The sequence below is a fragment of the Parasteatoda tepidariorum genome, chromosome 9, assembly GCF_982258835.1.
Source record: "Parasteatoda tepidariorum strain Cologne lab strain chromosome 9, Ptep-v5.0, whole genome shotgun sequence".
NCBI lineage: Eukaryota > Metazoa > Arthropoda > Arachnida > Araneae > Theridiidae > Parasteatoda > Parasteatoda tepidariorum.
This window is the reverse complement of record NC_141763.1, coordinates 32,529,766-32,557,749: the sequence shown is the minus strand read 5'-3', so window position 1 is coordinate 32,557,749 and position 27,984 is coordinate 32,529,766. Positions and strand designations below refer to the sequence as shown.

Genomic DNA, 27,984 nt, shown 5'->3' with positions numbered 1-27,984 from the left:
ATACAAATAAATAAGCAATACCAGAGCCTATTTAGTTTGAATTAAATTGAGAGGCTAAAATTTTGTAAACAGCTTTTTCTGAAAAAATATTGACAAATATGTTTTATCCCAAAAAACCAATATGCATTTTTCAATAAAATATTGCTTGATTGGCAAACCTCTAAAAATATTTTCTACGATTTGTTTTGCACGTAAGAGCATGTTTTTGAATCTGAAGAGAATTACAATGCATATTTAAAATCTTACAAATTTCTTAATCAGAAAGTTATCGAAAACTGTTTGGGATACAAGTTATTAAAAGGGTATAATATGATCAAAATATTAAGTGTTCTTTCACTAATAGAAACTATTCATTCACTTGGTTATTTTACTACCTGTTATTTAAATCCTCAAAACCTTAAACAATATTTTATATGTATACTTTATGTACCCGCGTTTTGTTTACATAACTTGAATTTTATAACTAATATGTTAAAACTGCCATTTCGTAAACATTTCGAAAAAAATACATGGTAGTTCATTCATTGGTCGGTTTGCCCTATAACGATATTTTCTCAGTGAATTTGAATTTCTGAATCCCTCTATAATGCAAGTTAATTCCTTTAACACCTGATTTTATTAAACGAAGTTTCAATTTTAACAGAAATATATTGTTCAATTCACATTAATACTAATGTCGCAGTTGATTTGTAATTACTCAAGTTTCAATTAACTTTTCTGATATAACAGTTTTGTGATGATTTAATCAGTAATAAAGGCATACAAAGAAGCAAAATAATTCTAAATTAAAATGCAAATAAACATCAAATGATAAAATAGAATGACCAAATATCAATTAAGGTAGAGTTTTATGTAATATTTACTATATTATCGATAATATTTAATGGTGAGACAAGATAGACAAGCCAAATAGCATTCTGTCAATACAAGCTATGAAAATCTAAATAGAAATTATTAACAACTTTGAGTTAATAAATAAACATATTTAAAGGAAAAAATAGATTGAGCACCAAACTGAAGCAGACCAATAAATTAAATCGACGAATGAAGCGGGATTTGAACCCGGGATCTTCCTCGTGAGAGGCCAACTCCTTGACCACCATACGTCCAGATGACTTTTGTCATCAGTATAGTTTCGATCATCTAGTCTTCATTCTAGCTTTGTCATTCTAATTAAGAATCTTCCACGATGCACTGCGATGTGGCTCCGTGTTTAGTAAATAGTTTTGTCACATATTTGGAAGTTCACGTTTCCTCACAAATCACGCGATTTGATGAAGAAATGAATCTCAATATTAAAGAAATACAGCTCAAGAATTTCAGAATCGTCAAAAGTGCGAGTTTTGTTTCTGAGAGTGCACTTTAGTATTTATTATATATAGTTGGTTAGTTCTAATGCCACTTGACACATGGACTAGCATGCTTGGTGAAACCAAGCAAATTTAAGGCAGCGTGTGCGTTTCTTGTTTTTCAGTGGCGCCATCTATGGCTAGGAATTCGACTTCTGCCACACCCAAACTTTGCACCCGCTTATAAGGCGGACCCTTTCATACATCCATTCATCCCTTCACAGATCGTAATTTTGATCTGAATTAGAGAACGATCGAACTCCAATCCTGTAACCCCAGAGGTATTGATTTGTTATGGGAACATGGAGGACTTTAGCGACTCGACAGATTTAACATGCATCAGCCACCATTTACTGCACGAGGAGTCTTCGGCCGGCGGGGTTCGAACCCACGAACTCTCGGACATGGGCCCAGCTCCCTACCGAGCTGGCTATCCCGGCCTTATATATAGTGCACCGTATAATATTATATTTCTTTAAATACAAAGAGCCTTATAATGCTTAATATAATAAGCTCAATACTATTATGTACGTCTTCAAAAATTAAGATTTGGAACGAATTTCTGCAAGACGTCTAAAATATTTTAAAGATATGTATAAACATATAAAGCGCCAGCAGGTAAAATGAAGCGAACAAAAATCATTTACTATAACAAGCGACCAAGTATTTACTATAAATAGTGAGACATATAATATTTTGTTTCGTATGAAGACATCATTTCAAAGATTCCCTCATTTCTCTTTCGTTTTGAGCTCTGAATGGTCTGCCGTTGAAGCAAAGGGATGCAAACGCTAGAGAGATGCATTCTGGCGTGAGACATTAATCTTCGACTTCTACAAAGAAGATAAAAGTCACTTATGACACTTTCTACTCTTCATTCTTTTACTAGTTATGCCAGAGTTTCGTGACTTAAGAGCTTTGTACTGTTTCTATGCTGAACAGATTTTTAGAAATACAAAAGCGTAGCAAATACTTTAATTTCTTTATTTTAAATAATTAAATATTAAAGTTAGTTTCATTAAAATCTTTTTTTTATACATTTATTTCCGTGGCTTTGTGAGTGGGATTACAATGAAAATTCTGACACTTTTTAGAACAATTAGAATTTTTATATCTCTACTAATACTTTTTTTCAAGAGTTATAGAATTACAAAAGTGTAGCAGTCACGTAAATGATATTTTTTTCAAAAAAACAATTAACTGCAAAAGTTAGTTTTTTTTCTTTGTCTGAGGGGGTGGGATCTTACAATAAAAATTTTGACACTTTTCGGGTCAACTAGAATTTTGAAATATCCACTAATACTCAAACGAAATACTTTGAATACTTTGTTCAAGTTGAACTAATTTTTGGAATAACGAAAGTGTAGCAATTACTTAAATTACATCTTTTAAAATTAATTAACAACTAAAGTTAGCTTTACAACTACCTTTTTTTTAAAAATTTATTCCCCTGGCTTTGGGGGTGGGATCTAATAAAGAAAATTTTGACCCTTTTTTGACCTACTAGAAATTCTCTAATACTTTTTTCAAGTTTGACAAGTTTGAATTACGAAAGTGTAACAATTACTTATATTAAATGTTTTTAAAATTAATTAACTACAAAAGATAACTTTATGACTGAATTTTTTTAAAATTTATTTTCTTGTCTATGGGGAGTGGGATCTTATACTGAAACAAATATGGTCGATGCTGCCTGAATATTATAACATTTATCACTTTTTTGGTTTTATGCTAACACCAAAAAGCATGGTATTTTTTTCCGGAGTGCTTTGGTAATGATTTTGGTAAAATTAACCATAAATATAGTTTTATAAAACGTGATAAAATTTGGTAAATGTGGAAAAATGCCGTAATTTTATCATGATGCCTTAAAGCATGGCGTACTAACTACTTTTTCGGTTAACTTTTCTTTTCCGTTTTACATTTTTTGCTAAATAAGTGGCAATAAGAACTTAATTTGAGAAAGTAAACTATTACCACATGAATGTAAAAACTTACCAATTTAATGATTTAAATATCATATATTTTGATTTTATTAACCAGAATCAGTTCTATTGTTTGCCTGAAATGTCGGTCATTTCACCATAATTTTTTTTCTCTGTGTATAATGAAACTTTTGATACTTTTCAGACCAACTAGAATTTTTAGATCTTTACTAATACTTCTAATGCTGCTTTCAAGTTGCGCTGATTTTTAGAATTATTAAAATGTAACAATTACTTAAATTATATCTTTTAAAAATAATTAACTACTGAAGTTAGTTTTATCACTTTTTTCAAAAATTTATTTATGTCTCTGTCGGAGTGAGATCTTGCAAGCGAAATGTTTGACTATTTTATTACTAATTAGAGTTTTCAAATGTCCACAAATTCTATATTTGATGACCATACCAATATTAATAGTTAATTGATCACTACAATTTAATATTATCAATGAGGAAATCAGACTTTTAAACTCATTTTGAGTATTTTAATCAAAACATATAAAATCTTACATTAAAAAAATAAATTGCAGAATTATACAAGTTGATAAAAAACTAACAAGAATAAAATTTTTAAGTGGTAAATAGAATAAGATTGTAAGGTACGATTTGATGTAAAGTTAAGTATGTGGTATAATTTGAGAAAATTCTGAATTTCTTCTACTTGAATGAGATAAAGTATTTTATAAAGAATAAAAGAATATGGATATAATATGCATATTGCAAAAATATTTTTCCTGAATAGTTTTAAAATTTTTAAATATTATGCTTGAAAAAAACTATCCAAATGGTAGTATTGTTTTAATAAATTGAAAGAAATTAAACAGCGAACTTATTTTTGTGAGTAAATGAGTGTTCACATAAAAAATGTTTTAGATTTTCAAATTTTTAGATTCTAAATTTTTAATTTTTAAATTTTAATTTCTTAATTTTTTAACTTTGTAATTTTTAATTTTTAATTTTTTTAATTTTTTAATTTTTTAATTTTTGATTTTTAATTTTTAAATTTAAAATTCTTTAATTAACTTTTTTAATTTTTAAAATAGTGTTTACGAAAACTTGGTGTTGAAAAACATTTCGGCGAAGAATGTTGCAGAGAATTGCGAAAACGTTAAACAAAGGAAATGGATTATTTACAAAAAAATTATTTATTAAGTATCCGCTAAAATATACCTTAATAAACGAAAATGGAAAATTTACATTGAAATATGTTATACGTCAAAATTTCCCTAATATTTCCACTTCTCTTTCAATTACAGGCATAATTATCGTTAGTCATCATCTTAGCGATTCTGAATTTCAGAAAGAATCCGTGTCAAAGTAAACAAAACATTAATCTTAACATTGAAATTTTTGATCAAATTATCAGATTGATTTAATTTAAATCAGTTCCATGATTCTAGTTTAAATAACCGTACTGTGTGGTAATGATATTTCTAGTAAAAAAAACGACAGAATTCTGATTAATAAAACCAAAATATGCGGGTTTAAAAAATTCATTAGGTAATTTTTCAGTTAATATACTAACGGTTTTCCGGAAATTCTGGTTTCCTAAGGAATCATGATCAAGTTAACCAAATTTTATCACATATTATAAAGCGATGTATTTTTGGTAATAGAAAAACATTACTAAAACGCTTCGACAAAAATTGCCGAAATTTTTGGTGTTCCCTTATTTTCAGAAACACGTTAATTTTTATATTTTGGTTATTTTGACCGAAGCATACTTTTTTTTAGCTGTGTGCAAATATTGCAATAAAATAAGGGCAAGTATCTGTGCAATGTAATTAAGTTTTTATACATAATTTCTCGTTTCCCATATTCAAGTTCGAAATGCTTCTTTACATTTTCAAACTGAAGTGCTTATCATCTTTTAATATTTATAAAACCAGAATTTTAAAGCGTTAGAAGATTTATGTTCTTTTAATATTTATTTCGACAAACTTTGCTTTGCTTGAATCATAAATTTTCTGGCTTGTTAGAAGTCATTTACATAAAAATAAATAGTTCAAGAAATAGAAAATATTTTATGTATTGTTTCGCGAACAACTTACTCCGTTCCACTAACGTCATCTTCAATCACAGTAATATCAGTAAAATTTCCTTGAAACTAGTTTTCTTTGGCTTAAAGCCTCTTTCTCGCCAAAAGTAGACAGAGATAAATAATGGTTATTAATTTCGCCAACCTCGAACATTGGTGAGAGTAAATTTAATGCTCTCCACTTACGTAATTTGAGTGGATTCATAATCCAGGCTTTTCATCAAGATGCAAGTTCCGGTGCTTGATTTTATATTTGTAGTAAACTAAACCTCGAGTGGAATGGAGTAAATGAAACTAAGACCTTTTCTTTGATCTTTTACAGTGGTAAGTTTGGAGTAAATGACTAAATATTACACCTAAGATAATGCCTGAACTGTTTCGTTCTGGAGTATGTGATACAGCAATTAAGATTAGTTTATTCAAATTTGGACAACTTCGATTTTATGTATTTTTATATTAAATAATTTATAAAATTCACATTATGTATGACAAAGTTGTAAATATTTATATTTTGAGATAACTATTTGTTATATATAAATGTTGAGTTTTGATTTTGAAAAAATTGTAGAGGAGAGTTGCTTAAAATGTAACAATTTTCACATTTTAGTTTTTATCAATCAAAAATCATTACATTTTAAATATTTTAATGATAGCACATAGTTATTCAGCTACTTTTTTTTTTGGTAAAAATATTTTTGCGGTAAGTTCGGCAAGTAGTACGATTTAGGAAACCAGTTGCCAAATTCGTATCACCAGCTCCCTAAATCGTACTGACCTAGAAAATTAGAGCAAAAACGACTATACAAATGTATAGTGAATAAGTAATCCGAAACAACCCTAGCAACAATTTTACCATGGCACCAGTTGGGCTCAAAATTGGCTCAATATGGATCCTATATGAACATGCACCGAGGGACCAATAATGGATGTCCAGATTTTTCAATATTGTTCCTATTTTGGGTCAATATCGGCCTATATACAGCCAATATAGGGCTTAAATTGACTGAATAATAACAATAAGATATAGGGTGAATCAGACAAATTTAGATAGGACCGATATTGATTGTAAAGTTGCTGTAAAATATCGGATGAATGGGACGATTCTATATGGGGGCCAATATCGGAAAACAAAGGCCGTTTAAACCCTTATTTAACCAAGATTCAGTGAGAACCCAAGTTAATTTGCTGCTAGGAAAGTATTTAGTATCATAATGTAAAATACAGTACTACATTTTATGGACTGTTATGAGTTCAGTAAATGACATTACAATTAAAAAAAACTGCCATACAACATGGCAGTTTGTTACTAGAAAGCTCAATTATGACTTTTATTTGGAATTAAAAGTATAATTAATTATAAACTTATAATGCAAATCATTACATTCAATATTGGATAGGTTTCTGGTTTAGTGATGTTTTGAGTACAATGTAAAAAACTTTTTTTTTTTAATTTTGTCCGACACATTTCTTATGAACCCAAGTTCAATATTGCAAAGATTGCACCATATTTTCAACTGAATGAATCTTACACACAAAGCAAACCATTAGCCAAATCTTGAGAATGGGTGCCCATTTTTGAGTGCTTGAAACATGTTGACTTTTAGTTCCATCTGCATATTTTTGAAGCCAATGACGTTTTTTTAAATCGAGCAATATCTTATCGGTTCAGTTTCTTGAGATTATTTATTGAATACATCTAACGTGTTTCGATTCCATGCTGCGAGGAACTGTTTTTTGTAGATTTCAGTTTATTTCTTTCGATTTTGTAACACTGAATTCAGGCATTTTTGATCTTACTTCTTTAATTTTACATTCAACTCCAGCTCCTTAAATTTTTCTTTGGCGAGTTTAAGTTCAATCGATATCGATAATCGATTTTTATAACGGCTGCTTGTTATTTTTATAAGGGTTTCAGCTCTTTGTGAATTAGAACTTTTTTCCTTTTTGGTATTGGAATCAAGGAAATTGATTTTATTGAAACCTTCGGTGCATAGGAAGGCATTGATTCTGTTAAATTCCACCAGACGTATGATACTTGCATCGACAGGAAGCTTGTCACTTGGATCCAACTGATTCGTCTCGATGTATACAATTTCAGCTAGTTGAAAGTCAGTTTCATTGAAAATTGGTGGATCAAAATACTTAAATCCTTGAACAGAATTTTCAATTGTCGCTGCCCTATTGTAAGCCTATGTCACTGGATTCAATTTTTGGTACTATGTGATAATCAGGCCAGGATAACTTGGCAATCATTTTCAACCACTTAAATAAAGAGCAGTTTAAGGGGCTTGAAAAATGACCCTTCCAGATATCGGAGTATATACGCCGTGTGCCCTGAGAGTACAGCATTCTTAGCCCACTCCAAAGCGTCTAGATTTTCTGAATTAGGTTAATAAGCATCCAGAATAAATAGAATTTGTATTACACGGGAACAGGTAGGCAAACTTGCATGTCATTAAATGAGTAATCAAAAGTGATACTTGATTTAGTGAATTTCAATGGTGTGCGAATTGTGTGACTCTTCTTATTGCTCACTAAATTGTTGAAATAAATTAAACTGATACTAAAAGATATTAAAATTATATGACAGTTGGACCTTGGAATAGGCTTCTAAATCGTACCAGTACAATTTAGTCAATTACGTCAGTTATTAAACAAAGCGTTACTCCTAGCTTTAAGCAATTGTTAGCTACATAAGAAACAGAAGGAACATAACAGAATAAGTTGTTTAACAATTATCTGATGCATTTAATAATTTGCACACAACATTAGATCTGATATATCCTTACACAGGATGTTTGAAAATTACATTGAAAACTTGTAAAATCATAAAAACGTAACGCATGGTGTAAGCAATGACTTGATTCCTCTGCCTGGATCCACAGGAAAAAAGCTTCCAATTATATCCGCAAGGGCATTCTACCGTCACTACGTTCTTAAAAATCAAAGGCGGTTTGATTTAGGAAAAGTACGATTTAGACAACTTTCCTCTGCATTTCCACGAATAAAAAGGAAATAAAAAAATAGCTACAAAAAATTAAAAAATAAAATGAAAAGGAGATAGGTAAATAAAAATTCTTGAATGTGTAGAAGATAAATAAATGTGCAGTAGTTATAGAGGGTACAATGGTTTTTTACATTATAAGCAGTAAAAAATTCCGAATAAAACTATGACAAAAAGTATTGGCATCCTGAGTGCAGCATTTGTAAAAAATATTTTTACCGTTAAATTTTATACCTTAGATTTTACAGTAATATTTATTTAATTACAGTGATTTAGTAACTTTACAGTAATTATTGATCTGATTTTACGGTAAAAACTAATGACATTTTGAGTGTCGGTAATTTGATAGATAAGTGCCGGCTAGAGAAAAATAATGGTTATTAATTTCACCAAACATTGATGAGAGTAAATTTAATTCTTTCCACTTTAGGTCATTTGTGTGAATTCATAATCAAGGCTTTTTTTTAAACAAGATTCAAGTTACGGTGCTTGATATTATATTTGTTGCAAACTAATCCTCGAGTGAAATGGAGTAAATGCAAACAAGACCCTTTCTTTGATCTTTTATGGTGGTAATTTTAGATTAAATGCCTAAATATTACACTTAAGATAATGTCTGGACTGTTTCATTCTGGTGTATGTGATACAGTATTTAAGATACATTAATTCAAAATAAAACAGCCTCGGTTCATGTATTTTTATAGCAACTAATACATACATTTTATAATGTGATATTTCAATATCTGAATTTGATTCTAAAAAAATGCACGTTTGCATAGGTAAAAAGTAAAAATAAAATAAACTACAAAAAATTAATAAATAAAATGAGAGATAAGTATTAAAAAAATTCTTAATGATAAGATGATGAATAAGAATACAGTAGTTAGCCCCTCTCTGGATTTCCGGCTCAAATTGCGGTTTAAAGTACTGGTACAGTCGGCAAAAAAAAAAAGATATCACCCTGAATAATTTTCGTTCTAATGATCGGATTTTCACGAACTAAGTGTTAATCTTAATGGTTCCTGGGGGTGACCTCAAATATGCTAATTAATTAGTGCTAACTATTAATTAAGTTACGAAATCAGACACAAAAACGTACTTTCTCTGAATAAACATATATTTTTTCTTACATATTTGGATTCTTAACCTTCAAAATATAGGGGGTAGCCGCAATCTGGGAAATATGGTCCCCATAGTTTGGTCAGGAGAGCGATTCAAAGTTCGTACCCCTTAATGTTAATTTCACTTTTTACGTTTTTAGTCATATTTTAAAAACTAATAAAGCAATTCGAAGAAAATTTCACCCAGTCATAAAACTCATTTACCCAAAGATAATTTCACGAAAAAAATAATTTTTAATAATTGTTAATTATTTTTTATTATTTAATTAAATTAAGGATGAAAAATTTTTGAATTATAAGGTATGAATTTTTTTATACCATATTAATCTACATATTTTTCAATTGAAAAATCTAAAGTTTCAACTGTTTTTATTTATTAGAAGCTGAGAAAAATTAAAATTAATTATTTTTAAAAAAATAATTTGGCGACAATGAAGAAATGATTAAATGGAGCGATTAATATTAAAATGTGATAAACTTGCGAGGAACTTGACTTCGCGCGCTTAGCATAAAATTTCATTCATATTTTTTTCGCTAAAAATCGTTTGCTTATCTTTTCATTTTTATTTTTTTAAGCTATAAAATACGATGTTTCTTTAGTCGTCTAAAATTCTATTTGCAATTTAGTAAAGAAATTTGAATAAAACATTTTATTGAATAAAATACATTTTATTCAGAGAATGTGGAGTTTTATAAAAGCATGCTTCTGATAGAATATGATTATACAACAGATTGTGCTTCTTTAATGTGATTTTTTTTTATTTTTATTTTCTCAATAACTGATAAAATTTCAATAATATACATACGAATGAATAAATTTGGAATAAAATATTCATCAATTTCTTGAATATATATTTTATAAATATTAATAAAAATACGTAGTCAATATTTTTAAGCATCTCTCACAACATCGCAAATTTCTCAAAATCTTATAGGGTAAACTAACCAGTGAAGGAATACTTAAGCTTAGCTTGTCTTTAAAAAAAAATCATAAAAATTTCAAAATTTGTAATTTTAGCTAAATGACGTATTTGTTATTAAATGCATGTCGACATATTTGTTATTAAATGCAAATTATGTAAAAAAAATTTAGATAACTTACATAATATTGTTTTAAGCTTTTGGTGGTTTAAATAATAAGTAGTAAGATAACCAAGTGAAGGAACAGTTCTTAAATTGAATAAACACTAAATTTTCCAGTGAATGAACACTTAATTTTGAGAATGTTTGATGCTCGTTAGGAATCCTTAGGCCACACAGATATCTGTCGCCCTGTAGATGCCTGAATTGACTGATGTTAACACAGGCGGGCATTAGGAAAAAAAAAATCTTTTAAGTTTTCGTGCCCCCATTTCAGTATCTTAAGGGCCTTACGAGCTCTGTTTAAAAAGAGAGTATCATATCAGATATATATATATATATATATATATATATATATATATATATATATATATATATATATATATATATATATATATATATATATATATATATATATATATATATATATATATATATATATATATAACATAAAAAGCTTCAATTAATCTTTTTATGTTAGTTTCTTTGCTATAAAACTTCATCCTAATTAATTATTCTAAACGAAATACTTTCTCACACTTTTAAAAACCACATCCTGTTCTTAAATCTATTTTTGGCTCAAGTATGCATTTAATTAAGAGCAGGACATTTTTCCCTTTGCTCTTGTGTGGGAAACGTTCGATCTATTTCATAAACCAATAGCAACTACTAAGAGTTCCCTCTTTCCCTAAATTAAGACATATTACGGATTTTACTTTGCAAGATTTTCCCTAACATATAACCAAGGAGCGCAACTTTTCATGTGCACTTTCACTCATTCTCAAGACTGCTCTTGTCTAATAATTAATAAATAAATTTTGTACCCTCCTTCCCGACCTATGACCTGTTTTAATCCTTCCACTCGGCAACGACGTTATATATATATATATATATATATATATATATATATATATATATATATATATATATATATATATATATATATATATATATATATATATATATATATATATATCTGATATATAACAAAAATAATCATAGTAGCAGTATTTGGTGGTAAATGTAGCTTATCGTAATTGAAGAATATGCTGTGCGACATTTTATGGTGAATTTGCGAACGTAAGTTTCAGAATGTATCGAAACATGTGGATGCTATTTGCTAATCATCTTTATCCAAAGAAAACCATGTAACGTAAATATCTAGCAAAATGAAGCAATTTTTTAAACAATGAATCATACAATATGCAACATATTATTTCTATATCTTATTCTTAAACATAACATATTTCAATGTTTTTAAAATGCCACTAAACATTCAGCAATTCATTGAGTTATAGAAAAAAGAAATCGTAAATTACAGAAAACCTTGTGAATGTGCATTAGAATTACTATACAATCTACATTTTATTTTTCATGCACTTTTTTTTCCTTCAAACTTTCATGCCTAGAAGACTCGATTAAAGCTGTAAAAATCATTATCCCTAAAATTTTGTATATAGCTATTATAAGTTATGTTAATTTGATTTTAGTATGAAATCCTCGAATAAACATAGTAAAAATAGCATAATCTAAATAATATCAGATAAAAAGTTCATGTATTTAAATTCTGAAAACTTATAAATCGATTCAAATTTTCTTTTCAAAAGAGATTAAAATAATTTTTTATTTTATTTATTTATTTATTTATTTTGCTTTTTGGACATAAATGAACTTAAAAATTGTCTATTGCCTAGAAACTTCGAGGTGTTTTCTATTAACTATTAATTAAACCTCTCAGAGCAATCACAAAACATTATTTCAATTTTTTTACAGTCAGAAATTGGTTGCCTAGCAACCTAGTAAAATTAAGCGTTTCTCTTTTGAATCAGTCAAGGGTTATCTTAAAATATTTATTTGCGCAGGCGACTTTTTTTGGCGGTTTTCTGGACTATCGCCAAATATATAAACCTTTATTGCAACCCAATTTACGACCCAATTGTTTTAAAATTTTGTCTACCCCCCCTAATTCAAGTGTCTAGATTCCAAATATGTAAAAAAAAATATATGTTTATTCAGAGAAAGTACGTTTTTGTGTCTGATTTCGTAACTTAATTAATAGTTAGCACTAATTAATTAGCATATTTGAGGTCACCCCCAGGAACCATTAAGATTGACACTTAGTTCGTGAAAATCGGATCATTAGAACGAAAGTTATTCAGGGTGATATCTTTTTTTTTTTGCGGACTGTACACTGACCGCACTTTCCAGAATTTTTTTTTTTACCTTAAAATTTTAAACAGTAAATATTATAGTAATATTTATTAAATTGCAGTGATTTCATGACTTTAAATATTACTGAAAAAATTACTCTTAATGAGATTTTGTTGATCCCTAAAGGTTTTTGGTGAAAATAGATTTTATAGTTTATTTTCTATAGGTAACTTAGATACTTTTTCAATTTCTCCAACATCAAATATTAGTAAGAGTAAATATAATGCTTCCTATTTAGGAAATTCGAACGAAATCATAATAACAAGGGGACAGGTTATGATTTTCATTCTTAAAATATTCGTTAATTTCTTAAAATATAATAACGATTCATTTTATTTTTAATTTGAAATTAAAGTTATACCAAACATTGGTAAACTGTACTAGTATATTTTATTGATGATTAGAAAAATATTTAAGTTGAAACTGAAATTTCATTTTCAGTCAAATTTAGATACATAATCGTTTAAGTATAAATATAAAAGTAGGTTATTTCTTTCAAGGAAAGAAAATTAAGTCTCAGTTGTGATAACTAAAGTTGTCTTGAATTAATGAAATGAAAAGATAGGTATCCAAAATGCATAAAAAAGATAGTAATGATAAAGAATCTTCAATAGTTAGAATGTAAAAAATATCCATTTAAAAAAATAGAAAAACCAAAGTTAAAGAAAGCTATTTAAATTGACAACTAAATAAATTCATACAATTGTATTTACTAAATTTTTAATACTTGAAATTAATTTTTAATATTCAAATTTAATACTTAAAATTAGGAACCGTATTTACATTACTATGGCATAAATCAATTCAAATTATTTATTGGTTAAATAGCTTAAAACCCTACCGCAATGAAGAACAGTAATAATTTTAAAGTTCTTTTCCTCACTGTAAAAGCAAACTTCTTAAAAACTGAAAATGTGGACATTTTTAAAGCTATGTTTAATCATAAATCAAAAATTGACAAAAAGGAAAATTGACAAGCATCACAAAACTGAAAGAAAACTTGGCCGGAGGCCTGGTTTTTTTTCTTTGCAGATAACATACAATGTTTTGATCATTTGTCGTAAGTTTCACTCAATAGATTTTTTGATTGCAAGCATTAAATAATTCTATGCCAACACATATTTTTAGACACCAAACTGACAAATATATTTATATGCAAATTTTAAATCAACCCTGCAAAAATATGCATATTTTGTAGACAATATTTTGAGGCAATGTGAATTGGAAAAGATATGTCATCTGAAGACGATATAAAATGTCAGATCTTCGAATGTTTAAAACTTGTTTTATTTTTTAAATATTGAAGAAAAGTTCTAAAATCCTAAAGTACTCCACTCAAGATGCCAGAATCAGATACTCTCTGGAATCACAGCTAACAATGCAGATTGTTTCAGAGTCTAAAGATTACTTGTCATCTGAATTATCTTTTTATTATTAAAAAGCAAACTACATTTCAGAATTTTCAGAATTTATTATTAAAAAACAAACTACATTTCAGAAGAATGTTTCAGAATCTGAAGATTACTTGTCATAAGAATTATCTTTTTATTATTAAAAAACAAACATTTCAGAATTTTCAGAATTTCTTAATACGAAAACAAACTACATTTCAGAAGAACGTTTCAGAATCGGAAGATTACTTGTCATCTTAGTTATCTCTTCATTATTAAAAAATTAAGGCATGGCAGACTCCTTTTTGAAACATCTAGCAATTGATAATACTCTACTTGTTTCTAATAAAAATTAGAAACTGAATTGGTAGCACGCAGCAAAGAACAAAAAGTCCAGCATTACTTTCAGCTACTTGATTACAAACTTAACTGTTAGGGCTTCATTCCATTTTTTTAATATATTTGTATTAAATTAAACTATAGTTTAAACATTATACAGTTTTTATGTATATTTCTTATGTTTTCAAATTTTGCTTCTTGCAGGTTAGTTTAAGCTGAATTATTACTGTAATCTTTGTATGACAGACAAACTTGGATTTATAAGGATAGTACTGTAGATTTACTTCGTAAATTGCGCTACTAGGGTGCAAAACTGATTGATTATATTCTTATTAATATTATTGTAAAATTTTACATCTTTGGTGACAATACACAATGTTTGCAGTCATCTCTGATTCCTTAATAATAATAATAATAATAAATTCAGTTTAAATTACGTCAAAATGTTTTAATAGTATTTCATTCATTATTTTAGAGACCTTTTTAATTGTTTGTCACTATTTACGTAATTATACGGTAACTAACTTAATCGTATTTATTACAAAAATCTGCTGTTTTTTAAAAATCTATTTCTTGATTAATGTACACAAAAACTTAAAATATTATAAAAGAATTACGGAATTTTTACTCAAATGAGAATAATTGTTGAATATTTAGAAGCCTTTAACGCATTATTGTTAATAGAAATGAAACAACTAGACTGTAGTATTCGTAAATAAAATATCATTAATAAAATATACAAACATCATATCAAGACAGTTATAGAACTGTTTCTAAAGAAAGGTAACGAAAGCATAATTAAAAACGCATACATTTGTGTAAATTAAAGTTGTCTCAATTCATTATTTTGTGTTTGCATGGTAATTGTTTTCTTCCTGATGTTTCAAACATGAATGTTTAATCATTACCAGCAACAGTATGACAAACCTAACAAGTAATGCATCTTTAATGTAATAATAATTTTCCCTCGAATGCAGCCTTTTAGTGGAACTAGAATTTGTATTTAAATGATTATTCAGACAGAAAATGCCAAAAACTGCAATGTAATTTTCTAATTCCCATCTGTTTCACTTTTAGGAACATTTTTCATTTAATATCATAAACTATGTAAATAGTATGTGTTTTATACCGTAATGAAAATTTACCTTCCTTCCATAAAATGATATCTGGAAAAAACTACTTCATTTTATTCCAATGGAATACGTTTTATATAGAAAATTAATTAAAAATCTATCAATAACTTTAAAAAAATTCGGTAGGTTAATTTTCACACATGAGGATATATATATATATATATATATATATATTAAATATATATATATATATATATATATATATATATATATATATATATATATATATATTACTCAATTAAAAAAAACGCAAATTAATAAGAGATATTTTATTTCAAAGAGTGTAAAGCTCTAAAACACTTAAATTATTCTTAAACTAACTATTAACATTTATTTTCTTCCTAACGTAAGCTCCAGATTTATAATACAGTTTTAAAAATAAATGTAAGTGTAACTTAATCATGCTTGTGGCATAAGAAAAAACGCATTTTTAATAATCATTTTGTAACAAAAAATGCTGATTAAACAAAATACATTGCTTCGATTGTAAAATGCTTAAATGTGGGCACTAAATATTATACCGATGTTTTTTTCCATAATTTTATATTGCATAACCATCATAAAAAATATAACCTTTTGACGTAGATGAGACACCGGTGTACCTTTTATGCACTTCTTTTGACATCTTAATTGCAATCAAAATTATATGTTGATAATTTTTAATTCTTAAAAACAGTCTAATACTAACTCTAAAGAATCTGTTAGATTATCGGTTTTATATTTATGCAAAGATATTAAATTAAAAAATTATCAATAATTGATTTTGTGAATGAAAAAAATTTCAATGATGAATAACTGTTTCTCTTAAATCTAAATAACGGTATGCAAAAACAAATGTGAAAAGGAAGTGAGCCGTGATTGGAAGATTTTACTTTTAACGCAGAAAAGACACCCGTATTTCGTGTTGTAACTCAAAACTATAAATTATTAAAATGCTAAATATAATATTTTCCACTTATTTTGAGCTAAATTAATATAAAATAATGAAAAAAGTATGAAAAAAATATGTTTATCAAAAATTCTACTTTAAAGGGTTTTAAATAAACTGATAAATAACAAACGTAATAATGTGTTTTATAATTGATGCAGGTTAGAAAGTATTAATTTTTAATAATAACAATCTAAAAAAATGCGTTTCTCTAGAAATAAAATATATTTTATTGCAATGATTATTGGAAAGTTTAATTTGTGAAATAACTTATTGACATGACTGTTTTTTGCATTTTTTGTTATGTAAGCCTTAAAATTTTAGCACTAAAGTTAAACTTAGCTTAAATTACTATGTAACACATTATGAAATACATTTTTGAAATAAATTTATAAAAGATAAGGATTTCAAAGAAAGAAAACATATTAAACTGCTATGATTGTTAAGACTCATAAATACTTAAATTCATAAACTATTAAAACCAATTTTCTTCCTAATTTTTTTGTTATATAAGCTTTATAATAGATATTTCAATGTTTGTAATATTGAAAAATTATAGATCAGTATCGATTTTTTTTCATATATGTTTATGATAAGCTTTTTAATAAGTATTAGAAAAATTTCGAAACCCATTTTATGCATTTAAAAAAAAATAATTTATAACTGTTTTATCAAAAAACAATATTTTGCAAGCTTTTTAAGCTTTCAAATTCCAATAACAAAAAAAAACTTCTTTTTTTGGGAAATATAAATACGTTCCACAAGCATTAAATATTTTTATTAAAGAATACTTATCCATAAATATTTAAAACTTCCTTCAAGTTAACAAAGCCTTCTATTAAATTTTATCTCCTTTTTTCAGAAGTCATTTATTGGGTCATAATCTACGATGAATGCTTTATTTTTAGTTTAAAGGCCATTTGATTTAGATAGGAATTGTATACACTTTTATGGCGGTGATATTTAAAAGTATGTTTTTAATGATAAGCTTTAAACGTGAATGCATCTTAGAAATAAATTTAACATATTGAGGTAAAAATAGTTCAAAACAAATTTATCTATTTCATTATTAAAACAAGGGAAATTGGTGATGCAGAAGGTAAAATTATTTTGCACACGTTGAACAAAAATGTTTTTAGGTAAAATCTTCACAAATTTTAAACCATGTGTTTAACCTAGTATATAATAATTCAAGTATATATTATGTATCTAGTATATTATGGAATAATGAAAAATAATATTTTCTTCATTTGTTTAAATCAATTTTTCACTCTCATTGACTTATTTGATTGTTATTTTTATTATCCAATAACGAAAATAACGTCAGTATATTGGAATATGGCCTGAACAAACTTGCCTTATTATTATACTGCTTATTCTAGTTATTAATAATAATATATACCGAATATAAAAAACTGCTCTCCAAGCTTTCCTTTCTAAAAAAGAACAACGAAACTTGCAAAAAGAGATTATTTTCAATTAATATTAGTAAATTATTATCATACTAACTAAGAAGTCTCAACCATTCTTATATATGCATTATTTATTTTAAACGGTTGATTTAGCATTCTTGGTTTAAATTCATTGTTTGATTATGCGTATTTTGTTGCTATTCTTGCATTAAATGCGTTAATGGATGTAGTTGCACATTCCGTGTTAATCTTTAATTTGAAAATTTAAATAATTATGTGAAGTACACAATAATAAATTTGTGGTATAGACGCTCAAGCTCAGGGGATAGAGTGTCAGCCTCCCAATGATGTAACCAGATTCGAATCCCAACTGTGGCTGGTTAGTAAGAATTCGGCTCCCGGCTCTTACAGACTAAAGTACTGACGTAAAATATCCTCTGTGGTAGACGGATCATGGGGTAGAATCCCGTTTCAGTCTGGCTAACAGTGGGAGGTTTTCCTCTCAATGTAACACAAACGCAGGTTAGTTTCATCAAAAAATATTCTTTGAAGGTTAGTTTGTTCCTATGAATTATCCAGGAATTCTGACTTCTGGGTTAGGTTAGAAATTACAAGACTACGAAATTGAGCATTGATAGTCGCAAAGTTGGAATTGGGTTAAGTGTTCAACACCAGTTGTAAAATAAAATAAAATCAACTTGTGGTCACATGAATTATGACACAATAGAATGGAATCAATAGCCAGAAATACAATTAATGTCGGCTCTTTGCTTTATAAAAAACTATCCATTTTTATAACTTTAGTTCATGAATATTTAGTTTACAAGATATATATATATATATATATATATATATATATATATATATATATATATATATATATATATATATATATACATATATATATATATATATATATATATATATATATATATATATATATATATATATATATATATATATATATATATATATATATATATATATATATATATATATATTTTAAACTTAATTTGTTTGATTTTGAAATCAATTTATTAACGATATAAATAAGAATCTCTTACAAATATGGGGATACGAATAATAGTATCCGACGAAGTGAAACAATCGATGCTAATTATCTTGCAACATCATCTTTGTTCTCAACAGTATTAATTGCAACACTGCTCTCTTATACTAATATTAACCATTTAAACGCAGTTTTTAAAACAGCTCAACTTTTTCCCGACGCGTATCTCGTTTACGTATAACTTAGGTTAATATTTACCTTTTATATGTAACGTTTTAGCAAACATTGTCGATAAGAGAAGATTTTAGGCCTTATTATGCTGCCATTTGCAAAACTTTCCTCCTTATTCATTAAAAGGGGTAACAATTATGTGTACTGAAGCTCTTCATTGTGTTAGAGACGCCGCTTACATTTAAAATTTTATTAAAACTTAGTTTAAAAATTCAATTATTCTCTGTTCCAGACAAGCGAGTACGTCAAGTGAAACAGTCTAATTAACATAATTTATTCCTCTTACACGACATATTAGAATAAAAGCCCGCATTCAGAAAGTCACAGATTAAATCGTGTAACTTTGCCATCTTATCATTTATAATTGTGTTTAGCAATTGTGCTTGTAGATTTTAAAAATTTAGCATGTTGTCATGTTTATTATAAACGTCATATCATAAACGTCATACTCAGTATTTCTGTTTTTATTTACAACAGCAATTTGTTCATACTAATGGCATGCTTTGATATAGTCTGAACCCTATAGAAACTTACATGACACCTTTTACACAACATATTAGAATAAAGGTTGACATCGTTTACACAACGTATTAGAATAAAGGTTACATTCAGAAAGTCACAGATTTTACCGTGAAATTTTACTACTTTATCATTCATAATTAATTTTAACAATAATGTTGGATGGCTTAAGAGGTTTGAAATGTTGGCATGATTTTCACGAACGTCATAATACTGATTATTTTTTTTAAAATTTACTGAAGCATTTTGTTCATATTTTCGGCATATTTTCAACTAGTTTTAACCGTGTAAAAAATGTATTCGATTTTAAAAATTTAACCTGCATTTTATTTTAAAAATTTAACATGTTGGCATGTTTATTATAAACGTCATACCACTCAATATATTTTTTATTTACGACAGCAAGTTGTTCGTGCTGTTGGCATGCTTTGATATTGTCTGAACCCTATAAAAACTTGCATGACACCTTTTACACAACATATAAGAATAAAGATTGCATTCAGAAAGTCACAGAGTTTACCGTGAAATTTTACTACTTTATCATTCATAATTAATTTTAACAATAATGTTGGATGGCTTAAGAGGTTTGAAATGTTGGCATGATTTTCACGAACGTCATAATACTGATTATTTTTTTAAAATTTACTGAAGCATTTTGTTCATATTTTCGGCATATTTTCAACTAGTTTTAACCGTGTAAAAAATGTATTCGATTTTAAAAATTTAACCTGCATTTTATTTTAAAAATTTAACATGTTGGCATGTTTATTATAAACGTCATACCACTCAATATATTTTTTTATTTACGACAGCAAGTTGTTCATGCTGTTGGCATGCTTTGATATAGTCTGAACCCTATAAAAACTTGCATGACACCTTTTACACAACATATTAGAATAAAGATTGCATTCAGAAAGTCACAGAGTTTACCGTGAAATTTTACTACTTTATCATTCATAATTAATTTTAACAATGATGTTAGATGGTTTAAGAGGTTTGAGATGTTGGCATGATTTTCACAAGCGTCATAATACTGTTTTTTTTACTTGCTGCAGCGTTTTGTTCATACTGTCGGCATATTTTCAACTAGTTTCAACTCTATAAAAAATTCTGTTTTTTTAAATTAAAAATGTCAGCATAATTTTACGATTGAGTTTAAATTGATTAATCCTACAAATGCATTTATAAAGCAAAGTAAATAAACTAAAAATTATTTATGCAGTCTAGTATCAACTAATTGATATTGTAGATTTTATTGTATTTCTAAAAAGTAATACCCGGTTACTTCATTTACAGTAAAAGAAAAACATAGCACATGAAATCTATTCGTAATTGCAAATCAATATGTGCATATCAATGAAATTTAATTTTAGTGATTTTGACTGGTAAGTTTAAGCTTATTTAGAATCCTTGGCATTATTCTAAATGTTTCCTCGTAAATTTCTACAACCAATGGAAATTGTTTTTTTTTCTTTTCTAAATAGTTCATATTTTTGCGTTAAGAATGTGTAAGTATAAGTTAAACAATTACTTCATTCATGGCAAGACTATTAATTCATTACTGTGATTCAATATTAAACGAATAAGTTGAATCTCACAATTCTGAAAATTACTTTGAAACTAAATTTCTTTTTGATTCATACAAGCATGAGAGTTTGTTTTTTAATTATTACTACAAAAATTACGGTATAAAATTTTACGATAAAAATAAACATTGAAGTTTGCTAAAAAATGGACCACTCTGAATAACTCTTTATCTAATGATCGGACTTCCCGTTCTAGGACTTCATCGTTCACTTTAGGGACAGCAGATATGCTAATAAATTAGTACAGGCGATAGTGTAAGCTACGAAATCAGTCACGAAACGCACTTTTCGAATAATCATGCCTTTCTTTTTGACTGATTTGGATTTTTGATCCCGCAATCTGGGACATATGGTACCAATAATTTAGTCAAGAGATCATAAAAGCTGTCCAAAGTATGAACCCCATACTGTAACTTCTTTTGTGTATTTTGCCACATCTCGTGGACTTTCTAAGCGCATTGAAAAAATTTTGCACACTATTATAAAATTCGTTCATTTAAAAATAATTCCACGCGTAAAATAACTTTTCGCAAATATTTAATCTTATCTTTTCCTTTTATTTTGTAATCGTCGAAAAAACTTTTAATTGTTAGGTATGCACTTTTTTATATCGTTTTAAAAAGTGTAATTTTATAATTTTGCATGGTAATTTGAGTAAAACCGGTCAAATAGTTCCTAAAAATTCCTAAAAACTTACATGACATCATAAAAACTTACATGATAAATTTTTTAAATAAGTTATACAGAGAAATTATGTTTTTGTATCTGATTTCGTAGATTAAAATATCGTCTAAACTAGTTAATTAACATTTTTGAGGCCACCCTCTGAAACCATTAAGATTGAGCCCTAGAACGTAAAGATCAGTTCCTTAGATCAAAAGTTAATCAGAGGGGTTCGATTTTTTCCGTACTGTAGAAATAAATAAACTGTCTTACACTTTTACGAGCAACAGTTAGAGCATACTTTTTGTGTACCGAGACTACCAGTTGAAACTTCTGCTATGGAATGTATTTTTATAAAAAACAAAAAAACTCTTAACTTTAAAATTTTTTTAAACAAATGTGAAAAAATTACAGAAGAGCCAGAAACAAATACCTTGTATGTATTCAGATATCAAAAGTAATACATTGAAAATTAAGTATCGAAAACATAAGTGAATGGGAAGAATCATAAAACATTCAAAACAGAAAGAGAAAAATCGGGGTTTTATTTGCATTGGATTCAATAAATTCTATCAGTCCTAATGCACTTAAGCAATGCCAAATTTCAAATGAAGCTTATCGATTTTTTCTCCTTTTTTTCATAAAAAGCAATTAGAACTTACCCTATTAGTGAAACGAAGTAAAATCTCACATTTAAACAGCTTAACAAATTTAAAATGAAAAGCCTAATTAAATGGGTAAAAGAACTTGAAAAAAAAACTCGTAAGTGATCTTTAATCGAGCCAATATAACATTTTTTTAATTGCCAAAATAATTAAGAGAATTTTTTTTCCTTTTATTTTAGTTAAATTTTTATTAAAAATTAAAAAAGCGTTTAGGACTACTTAATGGAACTAATGTTTCAGTGAGTATGTGTATTTTTGACGTAAGAGAAAGAGGAAGAGTTAGGAATATTTTTTTATGAATTTGTCAAAACAGCTTAGTGATCATCATTTCTAAAATATCATGCCTTTTTTTTCATTAGTGGTTGCAATGTTTATGTTAGTTTTGAATGATGCATAAGATAACTGCGGCAGGTGATCTTTCGTAATCATTTTTTAAAAAAAAATGATTTTGTGTACGCAAGCACTGTAATATTAGTTAAGATGGGAAAAATCTTAAAATTTAGTATTTATCTTATTATTTCAGGTGAAACAGCTAATAAAACAGAAAATGGTTTTAATAAAATTGAAAAAAAAATTTCCCCCAAAAGCAAACATTCCTGAGTAAGAATTTTAAACGTTGGACATTTTCCTTAATGTTGAGGCCTAATAAATATTATTTTTCAATTAACAATTGAACGTAGTTCTCAATAATATAAAAAAACTGCTTCAAAGGTAATATACTAGAATTTAAGACTATTCTTTATATTTTTCTTATGAAAAAATTATGATTCGAATATTTATTAAAATTGGTTCTTTCGTATAACTAACAACTGTACTTTGACACATCTATATTAATATATATATATATATATATATATATATATATATATATATATATATATATATATATCTGCTGTGAAATAATAAAATTCTAAGGGTTTAATTAATTTTTTTCACTTTATAAGAATTAATCTAATTCACTAAATAAATATACTAATATATATTATCAATTCACCCGTAGCGTTAAAACAGAAAGTTTAACATTGTTATGCCTGCAGTAACACAAAAACACACTATAAAAAATTCTTGATCAAATAATTTTAAATTAAATGGCGAAGCATCCTTAAAATACGTTTTTATCGTAAAACTGTATACCGTGATTTTCATAGTAATAATTATTTAATTACAGTGATCAATGATATTGTATTTAGGTTTACTGTAAATATTACTGAAAAAAATGTGATGTATTAGATTTTTTCTTCTGAAAAATTTTACTGTAATTTTCTCCAGTGTGATCGTACATTAGCCTCATAGAGTCATTTATCTGTTTAAGCAGGCTAGTTAAAAAGCAAGTTAAAAATAACTCTTACACTATGTCATGAGCATATTCATCTACAAGATAAGGGATTTTATCATTAAAAAGATGAATAAGAGTAGATTAATTATCAATTAAAAAGAAAGTAAGTACTTATTTTTCCACCATTAAAACTTTGTTTCTTTATTTACCATTGAATAATCAATTGTGTAGTCAGGCAATTGCAAATGAAAGTGGGGGGGGCAATTTTGCTAATTTGCTAAAATTTGCAAAGATGTTTAATTTGGTGACTTACAGAAATATTTCAATCGTTAACATTGCTAGTCTTTTTACTATAAAAAAAGACTTTGAATCAAATTGCAGTATAAAGTCCCAGCTGTCAGGGTAACAGTACTTTTGACTTAAAATTCGTACTTTCAACTTAAAATTTTATTGTAACATTTCACAGAAATAAAGATTGATTATACCATATTTTTTTTCAATAATATTTACTGTAAATTCTGAATAACTATATTTAAATGAATATTAACGTTGTAATTACAGTATAAAATTTATCGCTAAAAATGATTTTTGTCGAAGAATGGATTTTACGAACGCAGTATCAATATTCAAGTTACCATTCATTTCTATCGAACAATAATTACGTCATAATATCTTTCACAATATTATCATTCTATAAAATAATAATTAAAACTAATCGGTTTTTTGAAGAGGTATAAAAACTCATTTAAACAGGTTGATAATTATTGTAAGATGTTTTAAATGCGCTTTCAAAATATGAAACAGTTTAAAAATTTTACACATTTTCTTATTTTAATTTTTTTTTATAATGATTTTAAGCGTTGTAGTTGAATCTAGTTCCTCTCTTTCCATAAAAATATTTATGATCATAGTTCCAAAAAGCTAGTTTTTATTACTAGGTACATAAATGGCTTTTAAGAGATTAAATAACGCTTGACTAAGAGTTGCTTAACAGCCCTGAAAGATAAAATAATTCAAAACTAAAAGCTTATTCTCTTTAGTAGAATGAAAGCTTTTCGTTTTTAAAGAACTATTGTGAAAAAGAAATTTATTAAATTTTGGATTAGCACTTACTGACTAGTAAAGCTATTTCAATGTAAAAACAATTTGACACAGATTTTTTTAGAAAATTACTTATTATTGTTTTATTATTTTGTCCCTTAACTTAAAAATTGTATTTAAAATTATATAAAATTTATATCACATAATTGAGTTTGAGATTATACTTAGCCAGAATGAGTCATTCTACAACAAGAAAAAAAGGTATGGTTAAAACTACCAGAATTTCATAAAATTTACCGTGTTTTCTGGTTCTATGGAATCACCAGGAAGATCGGTAACAATTACCGAAGTGCTTTGGTAAAATTAACAATAAAATACGGTTTTATAATATGTAATAAAATTAGGCAAAAGTTGTAAAATTCGGTATTTTTTTCATGGTACCATGGATAATATTGAATAAACATTATTTAATTGGTAAAATTTACTTTTCAGTTTTGCATTTTTAATTAAATGCATGGTGATAAGAGCTATAATTGTGAAAGCAAGAATTTCATTTAAATCGGTGTTCATTTAAATCTGCTCATTTAAATCTGGTGTTTTAGAACAGCACTTGATGTAAAGTAGTAAACAACCATTTTGGGTTTTTTAGATAAAGAAAAAAATTTTTACTACGTAGAAAAATGCTGCATTCATATCTTTAAAGGAGATTACAGTTAGATTTTTATTCACTTTACCTTTCTTGTATTTGAAAACAAAGACAACAGTATTAATTATGTTCGCTATTTCTTATCTTCTAACAAATAATTGCACTTTTTTATAAACAGTTCTATAAATGAAGTGCTTGAGTCAACATAATAAGCCACAATTTCATATTGATCTGTGAGCGTAGTTGGCGAAAAGCACTACGATTTTCTTGTATGCAACAATAAATATTTTTTTTGCTTTGTGATGTTATCGAAGTGAAGCTCTGGAAACTTGTAAAGTAGCTATCTCGAAACAATACAAAGGAAACGTTTTATGTAAAAATACCTTTTTTGGCTTTTTTAGTGTAGCTTATATCTGTATTGCATCAATGTATTTTACATATTCTATACATTATATGTAATTCAACCATATAATATGCATGTTTTATGCGAGTATTTAATACTATACCAACGTCAAATATTACAAGAATGGCGTCCTATAAAAAAAGTATCCTAATTTTCTTTGAGTAGCTAAATATGAAGTCTAATTCTGTCTAATTCGTGCTTAATTGAAATTCTCTTAGATAAAGAAATACTGATTTGTGTGAACAGAGATTAATTTATTATTTCATATTGAGAGAAATTTTCAAATAATAACTAATTTTGCCCCATTAACAACCCTGTATTTATAACACGTTTTGTTATTTATCTGGAAACGGTTCTTAAAAATTGAAAGAAAATATATTGCATCACTGATTCTGTTACTAAATTTGTTTGTTTATAAATGCTTAAACTTTATTCTGTTAATAGAGTACAATAATAGTATACATATTTAACACAAGTGAAGGTAAATAGCGTAAGTGAAGCATTTTAAATAAGCATTTTAAATAATAATGTCTGTCATGTTTTAAAACGCTAAATCACTGAGAATAATGATTGCCTTCCAGTTCAAAAGCTTGAACGTGTAGTAAAAGTTTAATTTCTAACTTGTAATAGCGGTGACTAGTTTGTTTCATCCGTTTTGCGTATCTCAAACTTATTGAAATAGTTTAATAAAAAATTATTAATAATTTAATAACAATAATAGCCTATTCCTACCCAAAGACAATGATCTGCAGTTCTCTCATTGCAACATGTATAAAATATACATATTAATTTCATATTTTTTGTATATCAAATAATATTGCAATAAATATTTTTAGTCAACTCAAGCTTATATAGTTAAAAAGAAAACGTTTTTTGCTATATTTTTAAAAAAAAAATTTGTTACTGCTTATTTCCTTCACGAATATTGATTGTAATAATCTCTAATATAATAATTTTTGTTTCAAAACTGAATATTATATTAATTTTTTACAATATTGATAAATAATTCACCAAATTTATTTCGATACAAATATAGCTTTAAAACATATTTCACCTGGGTCAAAAAAATAAGGCAAACACATTGTCGATGTCCGTTTATATGATGAATTCAGAATAAATCAAAGATGCATTAATTGATTTTATATGGGTGCTTTTTACTTCAAAGTATAAATATTCTAACATTTCAATGTATCTGTTATATTTCCTAGATTAAATTTTAAATGGTAACGAGAGATAAATAATAGTCCCATTGATAAATAAACGAATAATATAGATGGCTATTAATGACATTAGTTGAAATTTACATAAGACATTAAAGGTCCCTTTCAGACATAAAAAGTTATTTTACTTCATGCGTTTTAACCTAAGGAGAATTATAGGTCCTGAAGCCTTTTGTTAAAGAACTAATTAAAATTTTTGAATGATTTCAATTTAATTTGATTAACTTAAATACGTTTCCTAGAGCATGGTTGCCGAATTTTAAACTTCAAATATGAAAATAGTAATAAAACTTTTTCAAATCTTAAAACCTTTCAAAAATTAAATTATTTTTTTTAATTAATACAATTAGTGTAATAATAAAACGAATCATAATTTTAAAAAATAACTATAAAATTTTATTTTACTAAGTATTCAAGACAATTTTGAAAAATAAATTAGAATATTAGACTTATTAATAAGTGACATCTTATTTGCTCCTATCTCTAAATATTTTTTATTTTTAAGGCTAGTTTTAAGTTTAAAAAATAAAAACGAACTAACAGCTTAAAGCTCAACTTGAGTTTCTCAACTTTCGAAAATAAAGCTTAAATGTTAAAAAAGGATTTTTAATAAAGATTGCTTTACACTTCTCATATGCGCTTTCATGTCACGTTTTTCATGTAACTTACAACTTTTATTTCTTGTTATTTCGAGTTAAAAATTTATAGTATTATAAGTTTTTTAATAAGAAGTCC

General features: G+C 26.8%; 1 protein-coding gene across 2 annotated transcripts in view; it reads right to left on the bottom strand.

The window, feature by feature from the left end:
- The window catches only part of LOC107436508 (potassium voltage-gated channel protein Shal-like), a 277,559-nt gene that overhangs the window by 247,549 nt on the left and 2,026 nt on the right, over window positions 1-27,984 (bottom strand). The window lies entirely within an intron of this gene.